General features: G+C 35.2%; 1 long non-coding RNA gene across 1 annotated transcript in view; it reads left to right on the forward strand.

Moving 5' to 3' along the window:
• The first annotated feature begins 7,745 nt into the window (after positions 1–7,745).
• LOC128987527 (uncharacterized) overlaps positions 7,746–27,034 on the forward strand; it is a 97,492-nt gene continuing 78,203 nt past the window's right edge. Inside the window, exon 1 of the long non-coding RNA XR_008490246.1 lies at positions 7,746–8,275. This is a non-coding gene — a long non-coding RNA (uncharacterized LOC128987527). The remainder of the gene's footprint in view (positions 8,276–27,034) is intronic.

Consider the following 27,034-nt stretch of genomic DNA (forward strand, 5'->3'; position numbering starts at 1 on the left):
ATCTGAGTGTGTATCTTGTAGCTGGACATAACACGTAGTATTCTCCTCTCTAGTGTATATTCTGCACAGTAGCCGTATCTGAGTGTGTATCTTGTAGCTGGACATAACACGTAGTATTCTCCTCTCTAGTGTTTACTCTCCACAGTAGCCGTATCTGAGTGTGTATCTTGTAGCTGGACATAACACGTAGTATTCTCCTCTCTAGTGTTTACTCTCCACAGTAGCCGTATCTGAGTGTGTATCTTGTAGCTGGACATAACACGTAGTATTCTCCTCTCTAGTGTATATTCTGCACAGTAGCCGTATCTGAGTGTGTATCTTGTAGCTGGACATAACACGTAGTATTCTCCTCTCTAGTGTATATTCTCCACAGTAGCCGTATCTGAGTGTGTATCTTGTAGCTGGACATAACACGCAGTATTCTCTTCTCTAGTGTATAATCTCCACAGTAGCCGTATCTGAGTGTGTATCTTGTAGCTGGACATAACACGCAGTATTCTCTTCTCTAGTGTATAATCTCCACAGTAGCCGTATCTGAGTGTGTATCTTGTAGCTGGACATAACACGCAGTATTCTCTTCTCTAGTGTATATTCTCCACAGTAGCCGTATCTGAGTGTGTATCTTGTAGCTGGACATAACACGTAGTATTCTCCTCTCTAGTGTATATTCTCCACAGTAGCCGTATCTGAGAGTGTATCTTGTAGCTGGACATAACACGTAGTATTCTCCTCTCTAGTGTTTACTCTCCACAGTAGCCGTATCTGAGTGTGTATCTTGTAGCTGGACATAACACGTAGTATTCTCCTCTCTAGTGTATACTCTCCACAGTAGCCGTATCTGAGTGTGTATCTTGTAGCTGGACATAACACGTAGTATTCTCCTCTCTAGTGTATACTCTCCACAGTAGCCGTATCTGAGTGTGTATCTTGTAGCTGGACATAGCACGTAGTATTCTCCTCTCTATTGTATATTCTGCACAGTAGCCGTATCTGAGTGTGTATCTTGTAGCTGGACATAACACGTAGTATTCTCCTCTCTAGTGTATATTCTCCACAGTAGCCGTATCTGAGAGTGTATCTTGTAGCTGGACATAACACGTAGTATTCTCCTCTCTAGTGTTTACTCTCCACAGTAGCCGTATCTGAGTGTGTATCTTGTAGCTGGACACAACACGTAGTATTCTCCTCTCTAGTGTATACTCTCCACAGTAGCCGTATCTGAGTGTGTATCTTGTAGCTGGACATAACACGTAGTATTCTCCTCTCTAGTGTTTACTCTCCACAGTAGCCGTATCTGAGTGTGTATCTTGTAGCTGGACATAACACGTAGTATTCTCCTCTCTAGTGTATATTCTGCACAGTAGCCGTATCTGAGTGTGTATCTTGTAGCTGGACATAACACGTAGTATTCTCCTCTCTAGTGTATATTATCCAAATTAGCCGTATCTGAGTGTGTATCTTGTAGCTGGACATAACACGTAGTATTCTCCTCTCTAGTGTATACTCTCCACAGTAGCCGTATCTGAGTGTGTATCTTGTTGCTGGCAGACACAAGAGCCCAGCCGCCGCCCATTGTAAATTTGCTCTTTGTTAATAAATTTACAGCTTCGTGCTAGCATTGTGCTGCCCCAGGCTTGGCTTACCTGCGATGTTTTGCCTTTTTTAATTCGCGATTTATCTACTGCAGGCAATAATATGGACTGTGTATCGAGGTTATGTCACAGATTGCACGATTTCGTAGATTTGTCATCCTCATGGGTTGAAGACAATTCAATGGTATCTTTTGTTTGTGTAGTGTATGTTTTATAGCTTATTTCTTATTCTTTTTCTTTCTTTCTCATTTCAAAACTGATTTCAACAGTGTTTGCATTTCAACGATAACTCAAGCAAAAATAATCCGATTTTGATGAAATTTTGTACAAACGTTAATACCTATACATTCAAACGATTTCATGAACCAGCATTATCACACCATGGAACGGGGTTTTAAACCCTTGTGTTTTCTCATTTTCGACCCTCAAAACATAAAATTTACCAAAAGAGCTCAAAAAGACAAATAATTTAGTATATCAAAGTGTATTTATACGGTAATTGGTAACGTAGAAAATTCAAAGAATTGTAAATATAAAATTCCCATGTTATTCTTATGGAGAAAAATGTTGTAGTTTGCTTGTTTATGGATATATTTTGATCAAACTTGGCAAATGTATTTATTTAATAATAAGCTATTAATATTTTACTAAAAACTACACTTTATTTATTTTCTTGTAGCAGCAATTCTAGGTACTCGTTGAACATAATGTTATAGATTTAATTTAAAATCAATTCAGACAAATGGAAATTCGCTTAGTCGGCAGGTTTGCTGTGGCGGGGGTATTTTAATAAAAGCCTGATCCCTGTGCATAAGATCCTAACTATAAAACCAACTAATTATTTTAACAACAAAATGTCATCTTTCAGCGCTCATCCCACTCATCTACAACTTACAACAGGCATCCAGGACATCGTATAAGTATAATATAAACTAACAACCACCTATATTTTCTGAATAGAAAGAATAAACAATTTCAAATTTAAAAGTTTTCCCACATCAGCAGCCTAGGGAGAGTTAGAGTATGCAGATAGGTGAACTTGTTTGAAGAAGGCATTAAAAATGATGATTCAGCGGGCAGTGTTTGTCTCACCCCCACCGCAACAACCCTCACAAACGCACGTACACGTTAATACATACACTCACATACACATGCAACCACACATTCGTGTCTGTGTGGTAACTTAGTGGTTGTGCCTTTCCCTTGGGACTTAATCATTTGTTAGGAAGTTAGGATTAATGGTAAGAATAATTGTGAAATGGTAACATTTCTTTCATATTTTTATTCTTACATGGTTATTACTTGTTGACGTTAACTTAATATTAATTTTATAAATACGCCACCTGAAAAGAGGTAGTATATATCGACCCTATGTCGACACAAATTATAAAGTGTGTATACATGAATAGAGTATACTGCCAATATCCTTCCACTGTACATGTATTTTGAATTTCAAAACTAAATCATAACATTAAGTGCATTTATCACCTTGAATAAATAAATATATTCACTTATGAAATCAAACACACTGTGTGTGATGGAGAATCGTTTCTCGATTGTGGTAGAAATGATATTGACAATGTATGAATTTTCCGTAGTATACTATGTCATATTTTCAATCATTATTGGTTTGGAAGTTAAAAGTATTACTTGTAAAATCTGGTAACTTAAATAATTTTGTGTTTACTGTACATACTTGTTTAGGCTCCCAATAAACTACCTGTACATAGACAATTTACAAACACACAACACACCAACTATCGATATTATCGAAATACACCAGAAAAGGTAAAAAAGGGGAAAATGAACAAAATAAGAATTTTCAATGTTTAGAACTGATTTGGCCTTAACATTAAAGAAACTATACGACTATTCAATGTCAAATTCAAAATTGTGAAACCATAAAGCCCATTATTAAAGTATGGAAATAAAAGAACCTTTTCCTGGGATATTTTATATGACATATACATGAAAAATACGAATACAGTATTTAAACTCATGATTTGTTTAAATTTGTTTATTTATTGTAGACCTGTCATTAAAACACCTAATAGTCAAAATTGAATTGTTACAATATCATCCTCAGTTCGTCAGTCTGCAAAACGTACATAAAGATTCTCAGACTAATCCTACTTATTCGCAACCTCATCTCAGTCCAGTCCAGTCCACTCCAGTCTCGCAGCCATAACAAGAGGGCCAGTGTCTGGTTTGATGGTTAGTTTTACACCAGTTTTATCGTACATAAACTCACTGTTGTGACGCAGGATGGTTTACAGGCGATGGTTACCTCTTCATTCTCCATTGACTGTCTGGCTCATCATTTTGATGAGATTAGTCAAAAAAACTACAAAAGTCCAATACGTTGAAATGTTGTTTGATTAATTACCAAACTATATAGGTTAAGCTAATAATGTACTCCACTTAATATTTCTATATCCAAACGGGTTGAATAGCTTTCAAGCATAGTTTTTAATGTTTAATTTAAATAAACATTGAGAGAAGTTGGTGGTTCAAAGGTCGCACTCAATTTTATATTTGATATCATATAACAAAAAAAGTTTTGTTACTGAACTATTTATAGCAGAAAGCTGGTTGAAACAATTATTTGAGATTTTTCTCATAAAATAGGCTACACATTCAATTTTCATTTTTAACAATGATCTTTCCAAATTAAGACCAGTCAACAATACTGTACTCCCATAATTCATTTTTTAAGTTTCTAAACTGTTTTAGAGTAATCTGGCTAAGGGTATATAGAGCTTATAGCACCATTAAGTAACCAATAAGATGTGAGTCAAAAATTATTATATGTGTTGTAAAGTGGTCTGAGTCAGTTATAAATATAGCCTAACTGGTAAAAAACATTTACAGAAACATCGATCTTATAATTTAAAAGGCAAATATATTCTTGTTAATGTAACTATAAAAGTTGTTTTACCTGTCTTACGTGTAATGCTGGTAAGTAGCAATCGTACACTGTATGACTCATTTTCTGAGTATCAGTATTTTAAGTCAAGAGAATCATTCGGAACTAGTCCCAACTTAAATTACTAGATGTATCCTGGTTGTGACTTCAGCAATATTGAAAGCGATAAAGAATTTACTTCATTGAATACTTCCATTAGATTGTTGCCATATGTGTGATATTTTCCCACTAGTCCATATATCACATATAAATTAGCCGATAGTTTTCCCCAATAGCCAACACGTATCATTGGGGTCCCGCAGCGTCGAGGGGGAGGACCCCAGCGCTGTTTTGTGCCGAAAATGATCCACATAGAATCTAATTAGGTGGGGCCTCTGTGACGTCATGAGTTCGTTAACATAAATACATAATAAAAGATTCACTTAGGGGATCGATAGTGTTTGAGGCCCCGTGGGGCTGATTTGTCACGTAGGGAGATGACACCCCCACAAAGGGGGCATTGCGGTCCGAGTCAGTGGAGGCGTTGACGTGAACTGACGATGAAAACAAATTTGGAATATTGAACCAGTGGTGTACGGCCAGGAATACACGTTGAGTGGATAATAGCTGTGTGAATTTCTTAATTGAAGATAAAAGTGTGATTGTTTTCTTAACAGAGTTGGTGAATGCCTTCAAGTCGAAATTTGTAATGGTCATTTGGAGTTACAGTAGCGGGCGCACATGAAAAGAGCCCAAAAACTCAGGCAGACGCTTGAAAAGCGCCCGGACCTCCAAGGTCCCTCCCAGGACGGTGCGAAAAGAGCCCAGACTCTTCCTAGAACTTTCACAACGGGTATTCAAAGGAGGAAGAACCATTAACACAGTTGAAATACATGAATTTATTTACGATATTAAAAGATATACTGTTAAAAGATACATTATTAAAATACAGATTATTAAAAGATATTTACATTACTAAAAGAAATAGTCTGTTTATCTAACCTAACCTAACCTAACCTAACTTAACCTAACCTAACCCAACCAAACACAACACTATTTCAGAACACGAGTCAGCGTCCTCTTCCTCAGGTACCTGTGGAGACTCGGGCTCTTTCCATGCTTAAGATTTGTGAACCTTTTTGGGGATTAACATTTCGGGCTCTTTTCATGTGCTCCGACAGTAGCAGTGGTACCCGACTGGAAACTTGTTTATTTGATCTAATTGAACTAAAAAATGCATGCAATGTTTATTGAAAACTCTTTTGAAAACCATAAATTGCTGATAGAGAGAAATCATTTTTTTAGGGGGCTTCATTATTCGATTACGTAATGCACTACCAGTATCTAAACTTGAAAGTTGGTTAGGTAAGACTGAAACAAGATCCCGCCAATATAACTAACACTATATCATTCTAAAACACTGTCCAAGCGTTCTACTTCGAGACGCAATAAATTGCTGATATCTCAACAAACGGAATCCTAGCCCAATTTAGTCCAAAAATCATTACGAAACAGAACCAGATATTGAACTATCCAACGAACAGATTAAGACGTCCTTCACCCTACAGACGATTTCTTCTTTCATTTTTCTCGATCATGGAATCTACACACCGTTTTGTCAAGCCCAAACTTGAAACAACTTCACTATACTTCCAGTTTCTTGTTCAGGTGTTGGCTGGTCAATTAAGTGGCGGAGTCGTCCCCTAAATCAGTTCTACTAATGAACCCCTAATCTGATGGAGGATTTCTACCATCTGTGAGGAATGTGAATACGTCGGTGTGTCTGTCGGATTATCAGCTATTAACAACGGAGATGGATTGCTCGAGATCGACGCATCTCAAAGTCATCCCGCTTTTGGGGATTTGGAGATCGCATCAGGCGGAAATCCTTATATCGGGTTTAGAATTCGGTTTCGGGTTTGAGCTTTCGAAAGCCTTTCAATCAAGGAACGTGTTACGTTCTAAGTTTTTTCTGTAATCAATACCAACTTGTTTTTTTAATCACCATTGGATTTTGTTACGTTATAAGAAAACTGCCATCACTATGGGTTTGTTACTATAAAATAGAACGTCAACCTTTTGTTGTATAGGATCATTAATTGGTAGAAATTATATGTGGGTTCAGAATAGATGTTATTCGAGATCCAAGAACTTAGTATCCATAGAAGATTTGAAGGGTGACGTGATAATCTCTCTGCTGACCATAGTTTAGACACTGCAAAAAGCTTACATGTTTTAAAATTTCAAGAATGCGTTACTTTCAAAGGTGTGTTTATGAACACTAAACGTTTTTCTCTTCTTTGAAGTAATGTTTTACATCTTTGTGATTACTGTTTTGTTATTGCGTGGGACTGTAATTAATTGTTATCAAAATTTCCATTGTGATTTATTTAAGTAGTTTTAAAGTTGGAAAGATACGGTGGAAGGGAGCATTTACATAGCAATTATAGTTTCACTTACACTACCTTTCTACCCCTTATAATATATACATAAGCACCAAGGATATGCTGTGTTGGTAGTTACTTTTTAATTAAATTTACCTCATTGTGATAAGACTAACTAAAAAAATGTTCCATTACATTTTCCCAATAATCTGAAACAATAATTCAACAATTATAAACAAAACAATCAATTATTTTTTTTACGTACCTTAATATTTGGTCAACTAGGAAAAAAATTATAGGATGAAGAAATAACGCTAGATTTTACTTGATAAGAATACAATTTTATTTTTAGTAATAAGTTAAGGGTTTTTTGTTTATGTAGCTGTTTTTGTTTTTATTATTTTATTATCTGACACGACCGTGAATTTTTAACTTAAGATCTTCGTTTTTTTTTAAAGCTTCTTTTCAACTCATTGAGGCTGTTAGTAAATCTAATTTACATAAATAAACAAAAACACAGATTATTTACTAACGTGAAAACAATACACTCAACGAATCGCTAGAAATACTGAGCACATTGCTTACAATTTATCAATTCAATTACAAAATTATAATCAACGCGGCAAGGTTGTAGAACATAACAGGTGATACGTTGGTCCATTGAACTCCGCGGCGCTCTCCGCTCTCACTCTAGTATGCAGCCAGTGTCTGCGCGCTCCCTCTCTCTCTCTCCCGCCTTATTACAATTGCTAATGCGCGTCCTCTACTGTATCTCATTCATACTTTTGCATACACAAGTCCTTTTTAACATGCAAAGGCTGTCTAGCCCTGCTAGCTGAGTCCGGGAGTCAGTTCCACGCCGGCACCACACAGTTCAGGACGTGTTTCACACAATGGCTGACGCTTTTGGAGGGAAATAGTGCAATAGTTTTGCGACGTGGCCGCGTGGCGTCGTTCCCGCCATTTGGACCACCATGTTGGCCAGTTTGAGGTTATGTACGGTCAAAATTTCAAGTTCTGCGTAAGTTCCCCCGGAAACGATCGCGGAAGGTAAAACGTGTGAGTCACGTGTTTTGAAGGTTTTCAAAACATTATTTTTTCGTTTCTGATTTGGACAACGAAAAAAATAAAGTTTCTAACCTCAAAAAACGTCCAGAGATTACGCGGGAGCTGTGAAAGAACTGTGTCAAACATGTTTTTTTACCTTCCACGCAACTCGAATCACCTGTTCGTAGCGATTCCAGCGACGTCCCAGAAGGAGAGACCACGGACCGAAGAGGAGCGCGTCGTGAGCAGGTCTAGCCCGGAGTAGAAGCAGACGACGCCAGGACAGGGTGCGAGCGAGCCCACGCACGCTGGAGGGCGGGGCAATGACGTCACAGACCAGCTGACTGGTAAGCCTAGTTATTGTTCACAGACCACGTGACATTGTTTATAATGGCTTAATTTGTATGCCTTTGGAAATCTAATAGGTGAGCTGGCTCCAATCATGATTTTAGTGGATGACACTGCGGTTTGGGACTTGGAAAATTTTTGTGAAATAAATAAAAACTTTTACTTTGGTCTTTGTTAACTTTTTATGTTCTTTATTGTCCACAAGTTATGGGGTTTTAGGGTTTATGATGAGTTGTAGGTAAAAATGATATTTCATGATTATAAGTTGATATATTATTTTTAATTTGAAATATTTGTATGCAAACATATTTCACATGCACTTGACTTAACAATTTAAAGTCAGAAGTTCAATCTACCTTTACTATTACTTTTGCTTTTAAATACATACTCTTTGTAAATTATTACTTTAGTACGTTAACTTGGCAAATTTGTATTAACTCTCATAAATATTCTAGCATTGACTAATATTCAAAGATTCTTGTTATTTTTCTAATGTTACATAAACAAGGAAAACCTCTTTTAATATACGAGCAGTTAAACATTATCTTAATATTATTTATGCTTGTAAAGTTTTTGGTTTTATAAACTTAAAGCTCGAGTTTGATAAACCTTTCTACAAACATGACGTTATTGTTAATGATTGTTCACTGACATCCCTTTGACATATTTACAATGCACTGAGTGTTGATTATTTAGGCTATTCTAAATTGTAATACTGTATAGCCTACTTTAATTTAATTCTGCTATACATGGAGATAATAGGCTTTTAGTAAATTTAATCAAGTTTTGTTTGTAATATAATGCATTTGTGTTCTATGCATCCATTTAATATATTTGCTGATTATATAGGAAAATTTAAAATGAATGTCTACCATATGTATCTCATATTACTTTAGTGACTGACATGGATAAACTGATATGAACCACAACAAGTCTTGGGCTACTACTATTGTTACTCCTCTTTCAAATTCCATAAATGGAAAAAATAGCTCAAGTAAATAAAATTATTTTGGTTTTTAAAAATTGGATTTGCTTGTTTGTATTTAATTACAAACTTTAAAACCAGCTGCACAATATCAATATCAATAGTGTTGTATATCTTTATCCTCTACTTAACTTTTCTACTCATATTTTCAACTATATCTTATTTATTATTTATCATCGTTTCTGTGCATCAATAAATATGGCAAAATTTGTTGACTGAAAACTTCTAAAACCTTTGGTTGGAAATCCACAAAATGATTAGCTTTGTTCACCAGCGTAGCTATTATTCATGGGAAAACATTTCCAAGTTTGGCTAATATTAAATGGATAAAAATGCCACTGCACTAAATTCTACCTAATTCATTTTACAGTCCTATAAACTGCACTATGCACTCGAGAATATTTTAGGATTATAGGTTTGTTCAAATATCTTGAATTTCGTAACAACATAGTCAAGATTCAGCCATTATAATGAAATGCAACGTCCATCATGTGAAACGAAAACACAACTGAATACACATTGTTTATATACTATTTGAATTATAAAAAGTGTGATTCAGATCTAGGTTAATTCTTGTAAACAATCCATTCTTTTTCTTAACATCTGAAGGCTCACGATGGACCTGGGGTGTAATATATTATTCTGTGCATAATAAATATTTATTTTTATTTCGTTAAACAAATAAATAATTTACAGCTACGTTAATCAATAGCTTTCAATAATGACATAATTAGTTCTACAAAATTGTATTCAAAGGATTCTAAACACAATTGTAGGCTCAAACACTAAAAATAAGGATTACAACTGTTGAAATATACAAAAATTACTATGGGTGGGGAAGGAATAAAAAAATATGTATCTATAAACGGGTTAAATGATGAAAATGTGTATATTGAAAGATAATTATATAATAAATAAGGAGCTGTATACATCCTGGTACATACATTTGCAGCTTAAGAAAAAAATTGTTTTGGCAAAACTTCACTTACAGTGCGAACATACAAGCTTAGGTGTAAGACGATATTTTGGCACACGTTTCCGAATATTTCTTATCTTTCTAGTGTCAACGTTGGCATGTAGACTAGATAATAAAGTAAACAATTATTTATTTTTGCCGACAAATTAGTATCAGGATTACTTTATGACTGTCCTTTAAACCCAAAGTGAACTTAATACCTAAAATCCCATAAAAAAAAAATAATAAAACAATTCATAGCATTTCTAAAACCATATATCATATAGTATTTCATTGTATTGTATTAATGTTGTGTTGTGAGCAGCTAGTGGGTATCGTAGCCTAGAATAATAATATATGTCATGAATTTGTTCTATGTATTGTGTGGATTGTGTTGTATTGTATATTATGAGCCAGAATACGAGTGTGGTGTACTGTCGACTGCATCCCCATCTCAACCAGTTATGTTATGTATTGTGTTTGTGGTATCGTTGTATTGTGTTGTGTTGTGTTTTGTTTTGTTGTGATCCAGCGCGCGAGTGTGGTGTACTGTCGACTGCATCACCATCTCAACCAGTTTTATGTATTGTGTTTGTGGTATCGTTGTATTGTGTTGTGTTGTGTTGTGTTGTGTTTTGTTGTGAGCCAGCGCGCGAGTGTGGTGTACTGTCGACTGCATCACCATCTCAACCAGTTATGTTATGTATTGTGTTTGTGGTATCGTTGTATCGTGTTGTGTTGTGTTTTGTTGTGAACCAGCGCGCGAGTGTGGTGTACTGTCGACTGTATCACCATCTCAACCAGTTATGTTATGAATTGTGTTTGTGGTATCGTTGTATTGTGTTGTATTGTGTTGTGTTGTGTTTTGTTGTGAGCCAACGCGCGAGTGTGGTGTACTGTCGACTGCATTCCCATCTCAACCAGTTATGTTATGTATTGTGTTTGTGGTATCGTTGTATCGTGTTGTGTTGTGTTTTGTTGTGAACCAGCGCGCGAGTGTGGTGTACTGTCGACTGTATCACCATCTCAACCAGTTATGTTATGAATTGTGTTTGTGGTATCGTTGTATTGTGTTGTATTGTGTTGTGTTGTGTTTTGTTGTGAGCCAGCGCACGAGTGGTGTACTGTCGACTGTATCACCATCTCAACCAGTTATGTTATGTATTGTGTTTGCGGTATCGTTGTATTGTGTTGTGTTGTGTTTTGTTGTGAGCCAGCGCGCGAGTGTGGGCGCCGTCAACCGCATCTCCGGCTTAGCCAATTATGCAATTGTTCCAACGAGCGAAGTTATTTAATTAGCCACAACAAGGCATTGCCCTTGATTTCTCAATTACTTTGCCGTAACCTTGCCTTGAACTTAACACTAGTAACTCTACTGACTATACTCCTTTACCATCACACTTCCTAACCATACTATTAGCACTATGAGGATTTTTTTTTGAAATTATGGTAAATCTAGTAACCAACAAACAGGTCTCGTGGAATAAAACCATTTACCAAAATTTTAATAAACAGAAAAGAACAAATTTTTTTTAGAAATTTTATCCACGTACAGTATTTTTTTTATCTACGCCCTTTGACATCCATGGAATTCCCAATTTGGTGGAACTAGGTACAGTATTCAAAACAAAAGTGCCAAATACTTTTAACATTGGTGGATTACTGTAGAGTGTTTTGGAAAGTAGTTCCACAATTCAAGACACCAAAAACTAGCCCAGTATTTTTATCAATTCCACGAAAAGGCCATTTGCCCCGAAGACCAATATTTGAAAGCTTTTTGCCTGTATGGGCCATATTTTAGTTCGTTATGTTGGTTGCGTTCTTCAACCTATGTAACTCTAAATATAGGCAATGAACCCTTTTCTCAAAACTTATAACTCACTTCCCTCCTTTTTCTAATTCCCGAAGCAGACCAATCGGTATCGCCTTTTTCTCTTTTCGCCCAACTCTCCTTTAGCCTCTAGGTGAAGCTAGATCGCGGACCCCATCCAGCAATCCTTCATTACAGAATCAATCAGCCTAAGGTATCATTACCCGACTTTGGAGCAGTCCAAAGTCTCTGCCTCGGGGATCGGCGTGGCTAATAATAATCGAGTCGATAAATCTTATACATCACCGCCATCTTTGTTTATTGGTAAACGGCAGCCGACGCCCGCAGGAGCCGGACAGCTTTTTCTCAGATCGCATTATCGGTCAGATGGTTCCAGCTTTTTCCACTATGACTCCATATAGTTTATGACATGTGTTGGATGCTGAGTCTTCTTGATTGTTGTGGTCAAAAAGTTACCGATTATTGCTTGCTGACGTATGATTTTAGAGAATTCTGGGTATGCTGGGATAGGTGATTCAGTTTTCATTGAAGCTGAAGCTCTTGTAAAGGGTTTTCAAAGACTGTTGTTTGAAAGGTTGAATAAATGAGAATTCCTGCTTGAATAAAACACTGTAAGATAATTAATTGATAGAATTACTAACAAATTACCTTTGAGGCAACGTAACATGTAATTTTTAAAAAGAAAGTTTGGCATACCAAAATGCGAATTCGACAAATCCGAGTGTTAAAGTGTACAAAGCAAAAATATTACAACATATTTCTTTTAGTTTGTGATATCTCTGGGCACTATGACTATAATACAAAGCTAATAAAACAGAATGAATGAATGAATGAATGAATGAAAAAAGTGCTTTATTGTACAAATTACATAATAGTCTACCTCCATATGTGCAACATATACAACACTAACTTGCACATAAATTAAAATACATAGGTACTGGTAAAAATAAAAATCTAACACTTATTAAACAATGGTCAATGTTGACCGTCTGTTTGGTTGGCTACATAAATACCTTCTCCTTAACAAAAAACAATTCCAACTGTACAGTAATATAACAGAAAAAAATCATTTATACACTTTTAACTTCATTTACAAAAACATTTTTTTATATATATATACATATGGTAAAAAACAATTAAATAAGTAACTTCTAACTATGGTATATGCAGCAGAGAGTCGTATTAAAAATTAAATTCTTGGATTAAATCCCATCTATAATAAAACAGGAAAAATGCTGTGAAGTTAGTTTACCATACGCTTTTTCCAATACAATTAGCTTTTATGATTTATTTGTGTGCAGTTTCTACTAACACTTGTATACTTACGTTTAATTACCTTATTCTGAGTTTTATTTCGAACCAGAGATGTGCTGAAAAATATTAATAACTTATGAACCCTCGCCATTATAGACAACTTAATTATTTATTTTCTTATGGTGGAGCTAAAGGAAAGTTTGGTTTACATATTCAGCATAATGTTTGATGATTAGGATAACAAATACTGTACTTCTTTATAGGATAAATATTTAGTTGTCTGAAAGATTTCTATGGGAGTCTTCAAATCGGTTTTTATTGCGGTGGTGTTTCTTAAACGGCAACCAGTAGCTTAAGAAAATTCGTTAAAATTTGGTTAATTATTTACTGCAAGAAATTAGCTTCAATGTTTTCGTAAGCAAGCATTTTTGTGGTGTATTTGTATATCCTTTTTATTGCTTTTGACCTATATCGTTATTAAAATCAATTTATAACAGAGGAATGTTTGTAAATAAAGACATCCACTTATCGCTGATGGCTGGTTGAAAAAGGTACGGTGTAAATACATTTTATAATAATAGAGAAATAGGTACTAAGGTTGTTTCTCCGATTGGCTTATAGTTGTTTGCATTATAGTAGGCTGAATAAGTTTATATTACGGTTTTTTTTCTCAATATACATACAATTCTACCGTGGAAGGTTTGAGGACCGGTAGCTACACAGACTAACCTCTAAACAGTGTACAGCACACGTGGTGAGATAAGGGGTTATAAATAAACTACACCGGAGAAGAAAAAGCGGCGGGCCGAAAAGGGTAAAAAGTCAAGAAGAATATCTAAAGATTTATCTGAAGAGTAAAGACACCGCTCCATTGTATCCACCTCAGACGGGAAATTTTGTTTTTCTGTTTTCGGCACAATAGAAACCAATACATGTTCTACGTTTTTTATCCAATGGATCAAACGTTTCTGTCTCTTGGTTTGTTTAGCTTCAGCAGTTTTTAATATTTTTTTACATAAGTAATACTTATTTGGACTGAAGTACTTTGTACTCAATCTGACGTAAATTAATTATTCCAAATAATATGTTTTACTAGCAGTTTACCCGGCGCGCGTTGCCACGCTAACAACTATTATTTTAAATGGTAATTTATTCTTTACGATAAATAATAAAATGTATACCAAAAACTAAAATAGAATATTTATATTACTTGATTAACTGTCAGTGGATAGACAATGTTTTTCACTTTTTTATCAGGTGTATAAATATATTAGTTTTTAGGCGTACCTACCACCACGTGAGCACGCAACGTCCGTGTGAAAAGCATGCATTTTCTAAATTTAAACCAGCGATAGTCAGGGATTGCCCTTGTGCCTTATAACGGTGATTGCGAAAGCAAGGCGCAAAGGAAATTGTAGTAGTTTGAATTGAAAGGGTATTTTTCTCCTTTAAACTTACCACCGATGATTGTTGCTTCGATCAAGTTTGGTGTCAGTTTTTAAATCGTCAGTGTGGTTCTGTTGCACAGCGGGTAAGGATTTAAGTTTCGCATTAATATTATTAGAGTTCCTTCTTTTAATGACAGTAATTTGGTTGGTTTTGGAGGCAATTGAATACCTGAGAGAGCACGCACGATTATTATTCACTTAATAATTATTGTCAGATTGTGTGGGTATAGAACAAAAGATAAAAATAAGTCATTGCCTTCCCTTTTATTGTTTATGATACTTTGATAGAGGGTTTTACCTTTTATGTTTACACATTTAATAGAGGAGAATTTAAAAGTTGTTGAGTGCACAGGTGTGCTGCGATTGGGGTTTAATGTATTTGGACTTATCCAAAAGTAAAATAGTTTCCTTTGCTGCATTCTGTGCAAACATTGTGGCACTTTTTTAAATCATTACTAATACAGAATGTTGTGATTTCATTAAAACCTAAAAAAAGTTGAAATCAAACATCTGCTTTTAAATTATATTTATTTTGTATTTACAAAAGTCTGGACCCCTTAAAACCCTCTGGGGCAGAGCTCTTTACACGGATCTGCACCAAACTTTACAAAAGCCATCCTTGAATAATGATTATAGACCTGAAAGTTTCATTACAATCTGTCGAGTGGTTTCGGAGTACATAGGGTATATACATACATACATATATACTTCCACTTTTATAGATAGAGATGTTGGATAAGCTTTATTCGCGACATTAATACCATAAAGATGGATTGATGAATAATTAATTATCAGTTCAATACAATAAACACAATTTTTATTTTGATCCCAAACGCAAATCATGAATTTTAGGGTAAAGTCGTATTCAAAGAAGTGGCCTTATACTTTAGCTTGATATCATTCTATTAATCACTGTGTTTTAATACAATGGCGGTAATAAACCCAAGGTAAAAATATTTTTTCGAAACTTCTAGGCTATATATATTTGTATGATCAAATGCTTTAATATGTATCAAATTCTCAATGTATATTTAAACATTGTATATGAGAATTGGCCATAAACGAGTTTGAAGTAAAATGTTAAGTATGACTTATTATGGGTTATTATTTTTGTATTTCCCATAAAAAGACTAAGGATTGAGGTATTACCGGAAGAGTCAGCGTTAAATATTCTAGTACTCTTATTGAAAGCTAAATTACACAAAGGGTATTTTGTTTAGTTACGGGGGCCGAGCATTGCTTGGTAGTGGTTAATTAGGTTCAACATTAAAGTAATTAGGTTCCATTGCCATTCAATCGCAGAAACTCTGCTATGTTAAGATAAGCAAAAAAACAAAATAGAATTAAACACATTTGATCTTAATTGAGTTAAGTCATTAAAACCCATGGTTCATGTTTTACGCTCCTCTATGACAGCAGATGAAATATATATAAAAAAAAAAAAAAAAAAACAGTTTGGAAGTATTTCCTAATTTTCATAATGTTACCCAAAACAGAAGAAAGTATTAAAGAAAGAAAGAAAAAAGGTTTATTATCAATTATTATGGTATCAATTAATTGTTCACGTTTGCGCTGACTTCTGAAGAAATTGAGATTCTGATCTTTCATTGGAGCTCAGAATAATAATTGTATGCAAATTAAAATTCCTGACATAATTAACTTTCTTTGAATATTTTTATAAGTTCAATTTTTTTCTACTTCTGGGTTTTTTCTTTCTTCAATAATTCTTACTGAGTGTTTCCCCTCTTAAATGTATTTTTTATTTTCTAGTGTACTGTGAATGGCACGTCACAAGTATTTTGTTTACATTTGTCTTGTTATTTTGTTAAATCAACTTAGTTACTTGCCAAGCCATAAGGCCCATGCTAATTTTTTAGATTTCAAATGAGTTGCGTAGCGAAATACGAGTTTTCCTGAGATAGTAGCTTTCATCAATCAAGTTCTTAGATCTAATTCCACAATTAAGTCTAAAATCTTCGGCTGGATTTCGAGATAAATTTTACAAGCAACCCCACAAACAGTCATTGTCGTATTAGAGTATAGGATTTACATGTACATAAGATAAATATTACTATTTTTAAATACTTATTTCACCGTTTAACGAAGGTTTGCTAACAATTCTTTGAAGGATTGAGTTTTGGTAGGAGAGAGCAATGTAAAATATATCAGTATTCGATGGAAACTATTTTCCTTATGTCGAGTAATCTTCTGTAACTTTAATTGTACTTTTCGTTTGCACTATATTTTGTCAAAATGTTTATATACTATGGATGGCTGTTTACTTTTTCCTTGTTATTTGTAAAACCAATATGGTTATTTGGCAACCCATAAGGTTAATTTTAACATTTAAAATTTTTAATTTTGCAGTGAATTATGAGTTTTTCTGAGGTAATGGCTTTCGACAATCAGGTTTTTAGGTATTCAAGTCCCCAATTCCAAACCATAGTCTAAATCCTTCAGCTGGATTTTGAAATAAATAAAAAAAACAGAAGTAGCTCTTATTAGAGTATAGGATTGGACAAGATATAGCTATCCATGTTTATCATGAGTGAAATGCTGCGTCATTGATTTTAGAGTACAATTGATTTATCTGAACATTTATTGGGAATAATCCTAGCAATATGATTTTTGGACTTAAGTAATGAATCCCCTTTTTTTCTTGTAAACTGTTACATTCTAAGGTTTAGTGCATCCATCGTAAATTTGTTTTGTAAAAATGTTTTGTGACAAAAGCACGGATAAATCATTCTTACCTATTCATATGTAATACTTAAATATACACGTATAACTTCGTGCATACACATACTCCCCCAGAAAGCCATGGGTAAATTTCTTATGGATTTTAGTGAAATTCAGAGTAAAATTTTAATGTTTGAGAGAAATTTTTTTTTGTTTTCATACCCTTAGCAAAATGGGAGTGCCCTAAACGCCAGGGAAAATACATATGTTTATAGACACCCATATTGCTAAAAGGTGGAAAAGTGATAAGGGAAACACTAAACCACGATGGTATCACATTGCTAAAAAAATATTTGCAAATTACGATATTTGAACGCATACCTCCAGTACAGTCCCAAGAACCAGTAGACCAAATAATAATTTTTCCATCCTTTTATAGTACTACTTCTACCACATTTCCCCCTTCACTATCTTAATTCGTTATAATAGCTGTTACCCGGAAAATGAGCAGATTACAAGATTCACAGCATACCTCGCAGTTAGCAGACTATTGTGTGGGTAGTTACCAGTTACCATTACCAGTTACCAGTACCAGTACCAGCTACCAGTGTTGGCCGTAGCGCGGTAGCGGAGGGCGGTGCCACCTGATCTATGGGCTTATTAACATTCCTGTCTTAATGAGAGACTCGGTACAGCATCCGGCAGAAGGACCTCCGTAGAAACTCTGTTTTGACAGTGTTCAAAGTGTAGATAATAGGTTTGATGTGTAATTTTATAGCTTTTTGTAATGTTGGTTAGGAGTTGTGTATTTGCATATTTAGAAAGACTAAATGAGTTATGTATAGGCATTTTGTACGTATATACATCATATTGTATATATTTTCAGGCGGGTTGTTGGTACTGAATAGTGTGAGAGGTATATCAGATTTCTCAGTAAATAAGTTCAATACAAGTTTATACAGTAACCTAAATTATTCTGTAAAAAAAACTCTGTTGTAACCTTTAACATGGACGAAAATTGTCATTGCAAATCTATTACTAACTGCTTCGTGCCATTCTGTAGTGTATCAAACAAGTTAAAATTATAATGTGAATTTAAAATAGCTAGTTTGTGATTTTATATGATCTGATAAACTAATAAAATTATAGAAAATGTTTATTGGATTTGTATTAGGCTGACTTGAAACACTGATACTTTATATTGGTCAAGACTCGTCAATTTGCTATTTATGACTTTGTCAAAACGTCAACTTGGAAAAAGACTATTGATTTCTGTACAGATCTTTGGCGAAATTATGACACCTTAAAAACAAGATCTTTAGTTCGTTTTTGTTGACACATGTTTATTATTTTTCTAAGTATTTATACCAGTATTGGCACTTTCAGACTAACACTACCCTGACTAGGACTAACACTCATTTTTTATTCACAAGTTTACCTGCACTTCTCCACTCTTGAATACTATTCCCACTTTAACTACACCTTGAGTTTCACTTAGCCGCTGCTTTGTCCCTGCCGCCGTTCTGCGGTAGGCCCCGAGATGAAAGGCCACTCATTAGTCCAAACCCAGCCTAGACAGCGACTCCCGCTTGGCGGATTTATTTAGCGGATTTGCCGCAAAAAGGACGAGCCACAGATTTACTCTGACGCAGGGACAGACGTGGAGATTGACAGGCCGGCCGACACAGGACAGGGCCGCCGACCGATTTTCACCGACCATTAGATAAAGTATTCCGGATGGGTAAAACATTACAGTCAAAATTGATGTCCGCGGCGGAATCTATTTCCAGGGGACAATAGGCCATAAGATGGGTAGATTGTGAATGGAAGGTGAAGGAATGCTGGACGTCAGTTAAGAGAATGAATCAGCGATAGACGTCTGCGACCGCCACCTGCGCAGAGGCCGAAGTGGTAGACTGCGTAGATACTAGGGAAATACTTTGGTGTTCGCGTGGGTCTGAGTAGAATATTCGTGTGGACTTTCATGATGTTAGCGCAGAACTACTTGGGTATAAGCGTGGAACTGAGCATGGTGGAAGTAAATATTTACTTCCACCATGGAACTGAAAGAGTAGAATATTCGTGTGGAATTTCACAATATTAGCACAGAACTGCTTGGGTATAAGCGTGGAACTGAGTATAATATTCGTAGGAATTGCACGATATCAGCACAGATCTACTTGGGTATAAGCGTGGATCTGAGTAGAATATTTTTAGGATAGGAATTACACTACATAAGCACAGAAATGCTTGGGTAAGCGTGGAACTGAGTAGAATATTCGTGTGGAATTGCAAGATATTAGCTCAGAACTGCTTGGGTATGAAAGTGGAACTGAGTAGAATATTCGTTTGGAATTGCACGATATTAGCTCAGAACTGCTTGGGTATGAAAGTGGAACTGAGTAGAATATTCGTGTGGAATTACACTATATAAGCACAGAAATGCTTGGGTATAAGCGTGGAACTGAGTAGAATGTTCGTTTGGAATTGCAAGATATTAGCTCAGAACTGCTTGGGTATAAGCGTGGAACTGAGCATGGTGGAAGTAAATATTTACTTCCACCATGGAACTGAGAGAGTAGAATATTCGTGTGGAATTTCACAATATTAGCACAGAACTGCTTGGGTATAAGCGTGGAACTGAGTAGAATATTCGTGTGGAATTTCAAAATATGATATTAGCACAGAACTGCTTGGGTATAAGCGTGGAACTGAGTAGAATATTCGTGTGGAATTTCACAATATGATATTAGCACAGAACTGCTTGGGTATAAGCGTGGAAACTGAGTTGAATATTGGTACGAATTGCACGATATTAGCACAGAACTGCTTGGGTATAAGCGTGGAACTGAGTTGAATATTCGTAGGAATTACACGATATTAGCACAGAACTGCTTGGGTATAAGCGTGGGGCTGAGTAGAATATTCGTAGGAATTACACGATATTAGCACAGAACTACTTGGGTATAAGCGTGGAACTGAGTAGAATATTCGTGTGGAATTTCACAATATTAGCACAGAACTACTTAGGTATGAAAGTGGAACTGAGTAGAATATTCGTGTGGAATTACACTATATTAGCACAGAACTGCTTGGGTATAAGCGTGGAGCTGAGTTGAACATTTTGTGTGGAACTGCATGATATTAGCACAGAACAACATTAGAACTATGTTAGATCGGATGTCATTTGTTATTTAAACAATTCGTTGGGCCAAATAACAATGATTTGTAGCCATATGCCTACTTCCATCTACATCCTACAAATTTGAATTGTTTACAGCTTTACCTAAATAGGTGAACATATTTCAGTCAGAAATTTACTAAATATTTTAAATATTTTGTCATCTTGGAGTGGTGAAAGGCTAAAAACTAATATGGAACCATTGGAAAGAATTAAAAAAGAAATTTTTACTATTCCACAAGAACTTTCATAGAATGAACACAAAAACGAAAAAAAAATACACTCACCCAATGAATGAATTGTTAGCAGCCAAATCTGGATTAATCACATTCCCAGCTCAGATTCACCATCAGACTTCATTCAACATTCCCAAGGTCCTCATTAACACATTCTATAAGCCATATTCAAATCTTCATTGCAGTCTATGTTCTACGCTACATCATATAAACAAGCTATAACCAGAGTTTATTTATTCAATGAGTACCCGTGTTAAAGGTTACACGAATATTAGCTAAATAATACAACTGTTATAATATTTTTATCAGTTATATCTTCGCTCAGGTCTATATTCACACTCTGCATACTTAGAAGAATTGTATGGATACAATCGAAGTATGAATATAAACAAATTCTTTTCTAAATAACTTATTAATTGTGATATTCATAATAACCCAGAATATTGTTTACCCATTGTATTAAAATGTATACATTTTAATACATATTGTACCAATAAAATAATGCTAAAATTCAGTACCTCTCTCTATTTTGAGTTTTAGTTCTTTCTTCGGGCTAAATAGTTTTATACTAAGACCATTTAAAGAGTATATAATAGTATTTTACGCAACGATTGCGTTAAGTTTGTAACGCGAATTGCGCAAACTACTTTACCTACGACAGTTTTTTAATTACTGACAATCTGGTTTTTAATTACTAACAATCACTACTCATAACTTCTTAGAGAGGTTATGTTTTCGTTTATTGTCATTGCCACTGCAAGTGATGCAACGACTTATTGTTTAATCAGCTGATTTCATGTTGTTACGTGATTGTAAAACTTCGTTCAATAATACGTTACCTTTTTCAGGGAATAGGTTCTAGCATCATTCATTCTTACTATAAATAGGCTACTGATCAGGTACAATTAGGGAAATATTGCATTTTTTTACAACTGAATGATTATAGTAAAACAGTTAATTTACAGTTAGATCTCAGCATCGAATATTATAGAATATTATAAAAAGTTTGTGCTCTCTTTTCCATCTCGTTAACTTCACTTTCACTGACATTTTTAAATCAGTTTAATCTACCTTCCATAACTTCCACCAACTTAGGTTAAGAATACGCGAGTATCAACAGGAACAAGTCGGATCAACAATTAAAATTGTCAACTGATCAGCTGATCAGCTGATTAGTTGACGTTCGAAGCATTACAATATTACTTATTTTCTCTAAATCCTTAAACCTCATTGGTCCGTTGCCCGTGTTGTTATGAGAAAAACTATGCTGTTATGAAAGTAAACCTAACCTAACCTATAACCTGTTAAGTGAAACTTTTCAATTATAAGAACTGAACTGAAATAGCTACTTTAAAAAACAGTCGTAGGTAAATTCTTTAATTTATGCTTAGACGTACCGAATACTATACGACTTTGGATTTTTAACAGTAAATTGTGTACCGAGCTACATCCTTTTAAAAATTGAACCGTACTAATAAAAATATACAGTATGTGATTCCTATAGGCTTACTAACGCTGTAATTAATAAGTAATTTAAGTAGTTAATTAGACTGTAGTGCGACTTCTTCTTTCTGAAGTCTTTGATGAGTTCTTCGATACCTTACTACTATTGGAATAAAATATGAATAGATACATGTTTTATATCCATTTTGCTGGAAGATTAGATGTAAATATTGTAGTCCGGCGATTTTGCCGTCAACTGTGTCCCTGGCCTTGGATAATTTTTCTAGTACTTTCGGCTCCAAATGTGTATCCTCAGAATGTAGAGTGTAGGATATATATATGTTCATATTTTAAACATCATTCGGCCCTCTTATATCCCTCATTCGTAAAATGTTATCGAAGTACACGCATTTAGCTTAAAATGTTTACGATGGACGAATGTCTAAGTACAGCCTGGTGATAACGCGGAATATGTACGGAAACTATTTGATGAATGTGATTTAAGAGAATACCACAACCGTTTATTAACTACACAATACCGGTATGTAGATAAACTCTAAAAGTATGAAACTGAAGTATTGTAACTACCAAACACTAATTACTCAACAAAACATAAATCTAACCCACATGTTGATCAAACCGATTGCGCTAATACATTCACACACGATTTCCCAAGAAACCGTAGCTTGTAGAGATGAGTAAGTAGACATTCGGCCGCCAGGGCGCCACCGGTTGTATATTTATACATCTGCCGGCAGACTGCGCTACTGTCGACCGGTCGCCATATTTAAATAGCGTCGTGTTAGCTCCCGATGTTATCTGACATAACCGGTAAATCAATGGTAAGTGAGCAGCTACCGGAGCAGCAACCGGACCACATACACACACACACCCTCGCAACTCGACCATTATATCATTTTCCTATCGTGCGGTTTTATATACGGGGTTCATCCTCATTTTAGATTTTTAGAATTACTGTTCTCTCCTTATTCAGTAGTGGTTGACTTTTAAGTACGCCCTTTAAGGTGTTTACTTCGTGGTTAGTCAAGTCATCTCTCACCCACGCAGTTTATTAGACGCTTTGCCTAAAGGTCCTTCTTTATGTTCCTCAAGGTGGTACTATTTGTGGCCTCACATTGCTTAATAATAGGGCTTAAGAATATTGTCAAAACAACACTTATTTCGTGTATAAAAACTTCATTTTTATTCTCAACAACCATATACTGTACCTAATAACAATCCTAATTTACCTAATTCCTGTACCTAATTTAGTTTATTTCGCCGTCAAACACTTTGTCCGAATAACGATGATTTTTACTGCCAAATGTTCCTTGCAGTGAAGTGGTACCCTCAGAGGCTAATCTGGGACTAAATGAAAAATTGATGTATTCATCGATGTACTAGCAGCGAAACCTACCCATGAAAATCTTTGTACCAAGTATATTTAATAAAATCCCGACGATTCGGACCTCTCTCCTTTCCATAAGGATTTACTATATTTTTCATCGCCTGAATTATTTTTCTTCACCACTCTCAAAGCAGTCTCCTCACACTATCCTCTCTTACATACCTCCTCTCCCTGATTTACACAAAATACCAATTTACCCGCGACTTTTCGGAGGCAAAAACCGTCGGTCCGGTAAGTATCGTAACGAGGCAGCTGTCTGAACGCAAAAACCGCCGTCTCGCGTCCTGCGAGATGAAATGGAACAATCGCCAGCGTATCTTAGGATGTGATTAGTTGCGTGGTTCGATTCTGTAAGCAGTGTCCGCGGGTGGAGAAAAACCGGACATAAATCACATTCCGGCCGGTGACGATTGATTTAATTTTATTTGCGATCTCCGGGACGGATGGATGGATGTCTTCCTGCGAGGGATCAGCTGATCGGCTGCAGTAATGGAGGGCTGGACTCACACATTCCGCGGGAGTTTCGCAGTAAGTGACTGTCATGTGATCACATTTGTTTGAAATTTCAATTGCGATCTTGACATGTTAAGCGCAAAAACGTTTTCTTACAATGATAGAGGCTGTAAGATAATTTGGCTCTAATGGGTTTGTGTGTTTGTTGTGGGGTGGAGGTTTTGAAATAATCTTCGTCAACTTTAGCTGGAACTCTGCCAAATGTGAATCATGTATTATCACAACCTAGGAATTCGTATGTCAATTTTTGTTTACTTGACTATGTGTCTTTGTGGAGTCGTTGTAGCTAAGATGTGTTTCGTCGGTAGATGGTAGACTTGATGGTTGTTATAATCTTCGTATTCGTTGACTTATTCAACCGGTAACTCATAGTATCATAAACCATGAACTATGAGTAATAAGGATGTACATCTTTTGTTCATTAGGTTAGAGTAGCTAATGTGGCTTGAATTGGTTTTGTGGTTGATTGGATTGTTTGTCTTTAAACTCAAAATGGTATTCTTTGACTAGACACGTGAATCGTTTTTAGTATATAATATATGATAATATTACAAATAATCCTGCATACAGTGTATATTAAAATCTGCAACATACCTAATATATAAACTTTGTATATAAACTGGCCTTATATGGATTGGAAACTTTTCAGACATTGTTTTACTGAGCAAAAGAATGGGGGTTTAACGAGATCAGTTATTTTTCGATGAAACATCAGTTTTAGACTCAACACCTTCAAGTAAACCTTCGTAAACTTAATATTAGTACCAATAATGAAAAAATTGATTTGATCGTATATTACGTATTTTTATTTGACACCCCAATGTCTTACTAAAATCCAAAATCATGAAGGCCATTTACAAAAAGGTAATCAATTTAAACTAAAAAAAACTAACGCATGTCTTAAATAATCACATATTCAACTATGGCAATATAAATCAAACGAAAATTGCCACTTTTATGGCACTTATTAAAGTTTATTAGGCGTGCATTACCCTAGAAACCTGAGGCATTCGTGTAAATCATATTGGCCGGACATGTAAAACACATTCCCGTACAAAATTCGCTAATTGGACTATGGCGATTGTATCACATTTATAGGTCAGACAGTTCGCCGCTCACGCCACCTTATCGACCCTTGGTATATCGGACCTTAGCCTTAATGGACTGTCTTTATGGCTGGCTGGCGTGTCGGTGGAAATTATTGCACGCGGGGTTCCGTTGGCCGACGTAAGACCTCTTGAAAGAAAAAGGTTTGTGATACACGTAATCGTTGTTTCAAAATATATACAGTACTATATACAGGGTGTTTCAGTAAAGGGGAGCGGGCTATGGAGATTCAGATTATTCTACATGCAAAAATAAGTCGAAAATGTAGAATAACTTTTTTTCGATTTCGGCTTAGTTTTAACGTAATCCACCATTTTGTATTTTTTTGAAAATAATTAATTACTCAAAAACCCTTGGAGATATTTTTATGAAACTTGGTATAAACTTTAAGTCTACAGGTATAAACCTTCTCCTAAGTAAAATTCAATGAAAACCGGCCATTAAAACAAAATTTTAAATGGTCGGCATTTTGAAACTCAATGAGCCTGATCAAAGATATTTTCGGAGAATGTTTATACCTGGAGAATTAAAGTTTGTACCAAGTTTCATAAAAATATCTCAAAAATATATAAAATAATAACGGGAACCCATGGAGTCCCGCGCTCTAACCACTAGACCAGCTCGCTCCCCCGTAGCGAGCATACAATTGGAGTATAGTAGTGCTAATAATCTTCCAGCTTTTGCTTTGCTAATTTTCCAGCAATTTTCAAATCCATTTAAATATTTTATTAGGCTACATGTACAAAGATACAAGGATTTGCGTTGATAAAATTATTACAAACTAAACTTGTTAAAAATTATACACTTCAAACTACTACCGGAAATATTTAAAATAACTACAAACATCACATTTCAACTATTTGGTACCAAATAAAGTGAAATAGGAGTGATAGGCCAATGTTCAGTGATTTTCAAAGAAAGGTTTTTTGTAAATAGGGTAGGTAAAACAAAAATGGTTGTGCCTCATAAATTTACTGTTGATTAACAAGTAAAGATGAGAAAAGTTGTTTTTTAAGAAGAGAGTTTGATAAATCAATTTTAATTAAGTTTCTTATACAACATAAGCTTTGGCTACAGCTGGTGCAAAGCTGGGATGTCCATCCTAAACTGTCGTTGTTGTTTGTTTCAATGGTAATACTGTATTTACCAAACAAGCTACAGTAAATAGCTCACAAAGTTAGCAACTTGGCAACGTTGAACTATTATTTCTAGCGTATTTCTATTTCCAATTGTAAAAACAAAATAAAAATAAAAGTTTGAAAATGACACCTGTCTCGCGTCCGGAGACGCATTCCGAAATGTCCAGCCGCACTGGGGTAGTCTCCCCTAACATGCAGACGGACGAGAACGCTGTTTGTATATATTAGACTTTATGTCAGACAGACCACTTATATTGACATCATTTGGTCTGCTTTATTGACTCGACGACTACATTCAACGCTGTTTAACAGTAAAAAACACTGCATAATTTTCAATTTATTTGTAAACTTAAGAAAATGAATCGTATGTGAATTGTGTTAAATAATTCTTCTATGGGTTGTGTGTATTGTCATAACTACTTGAACTTAAACTAGGTACTGTAATTTCGATTTATGTTCATAAACCTTTGAAATATTCCGATGGTTTATAAACTGTCCTTAAAGAAACTAAGGATGATGATAATTTGTGTTTGTGTTAGTTAGTCCACCATTAAGTTTTGTTAGACATCTAAGAAGAAA

This window comes from Macrosteles quadrilineatus, unplaced genomic scaffold (assembly GCF_028750875.1).
Source record: "Macrosteles quadrilineatus isolate MER2022 unplaced genomic scaffold, UCM_ALF_1.0 Scaffold_2__2_contigs__length_208266976, whole genome shotgun sequence".
In the NCBI taxonomy this organism is placed as follows: Eukaryota; Metazoa; Arthropoda; class Insecta; order Hemiptera; family Cicadellidae; genus Macrosteles; species Macrosteles quadrilineatus.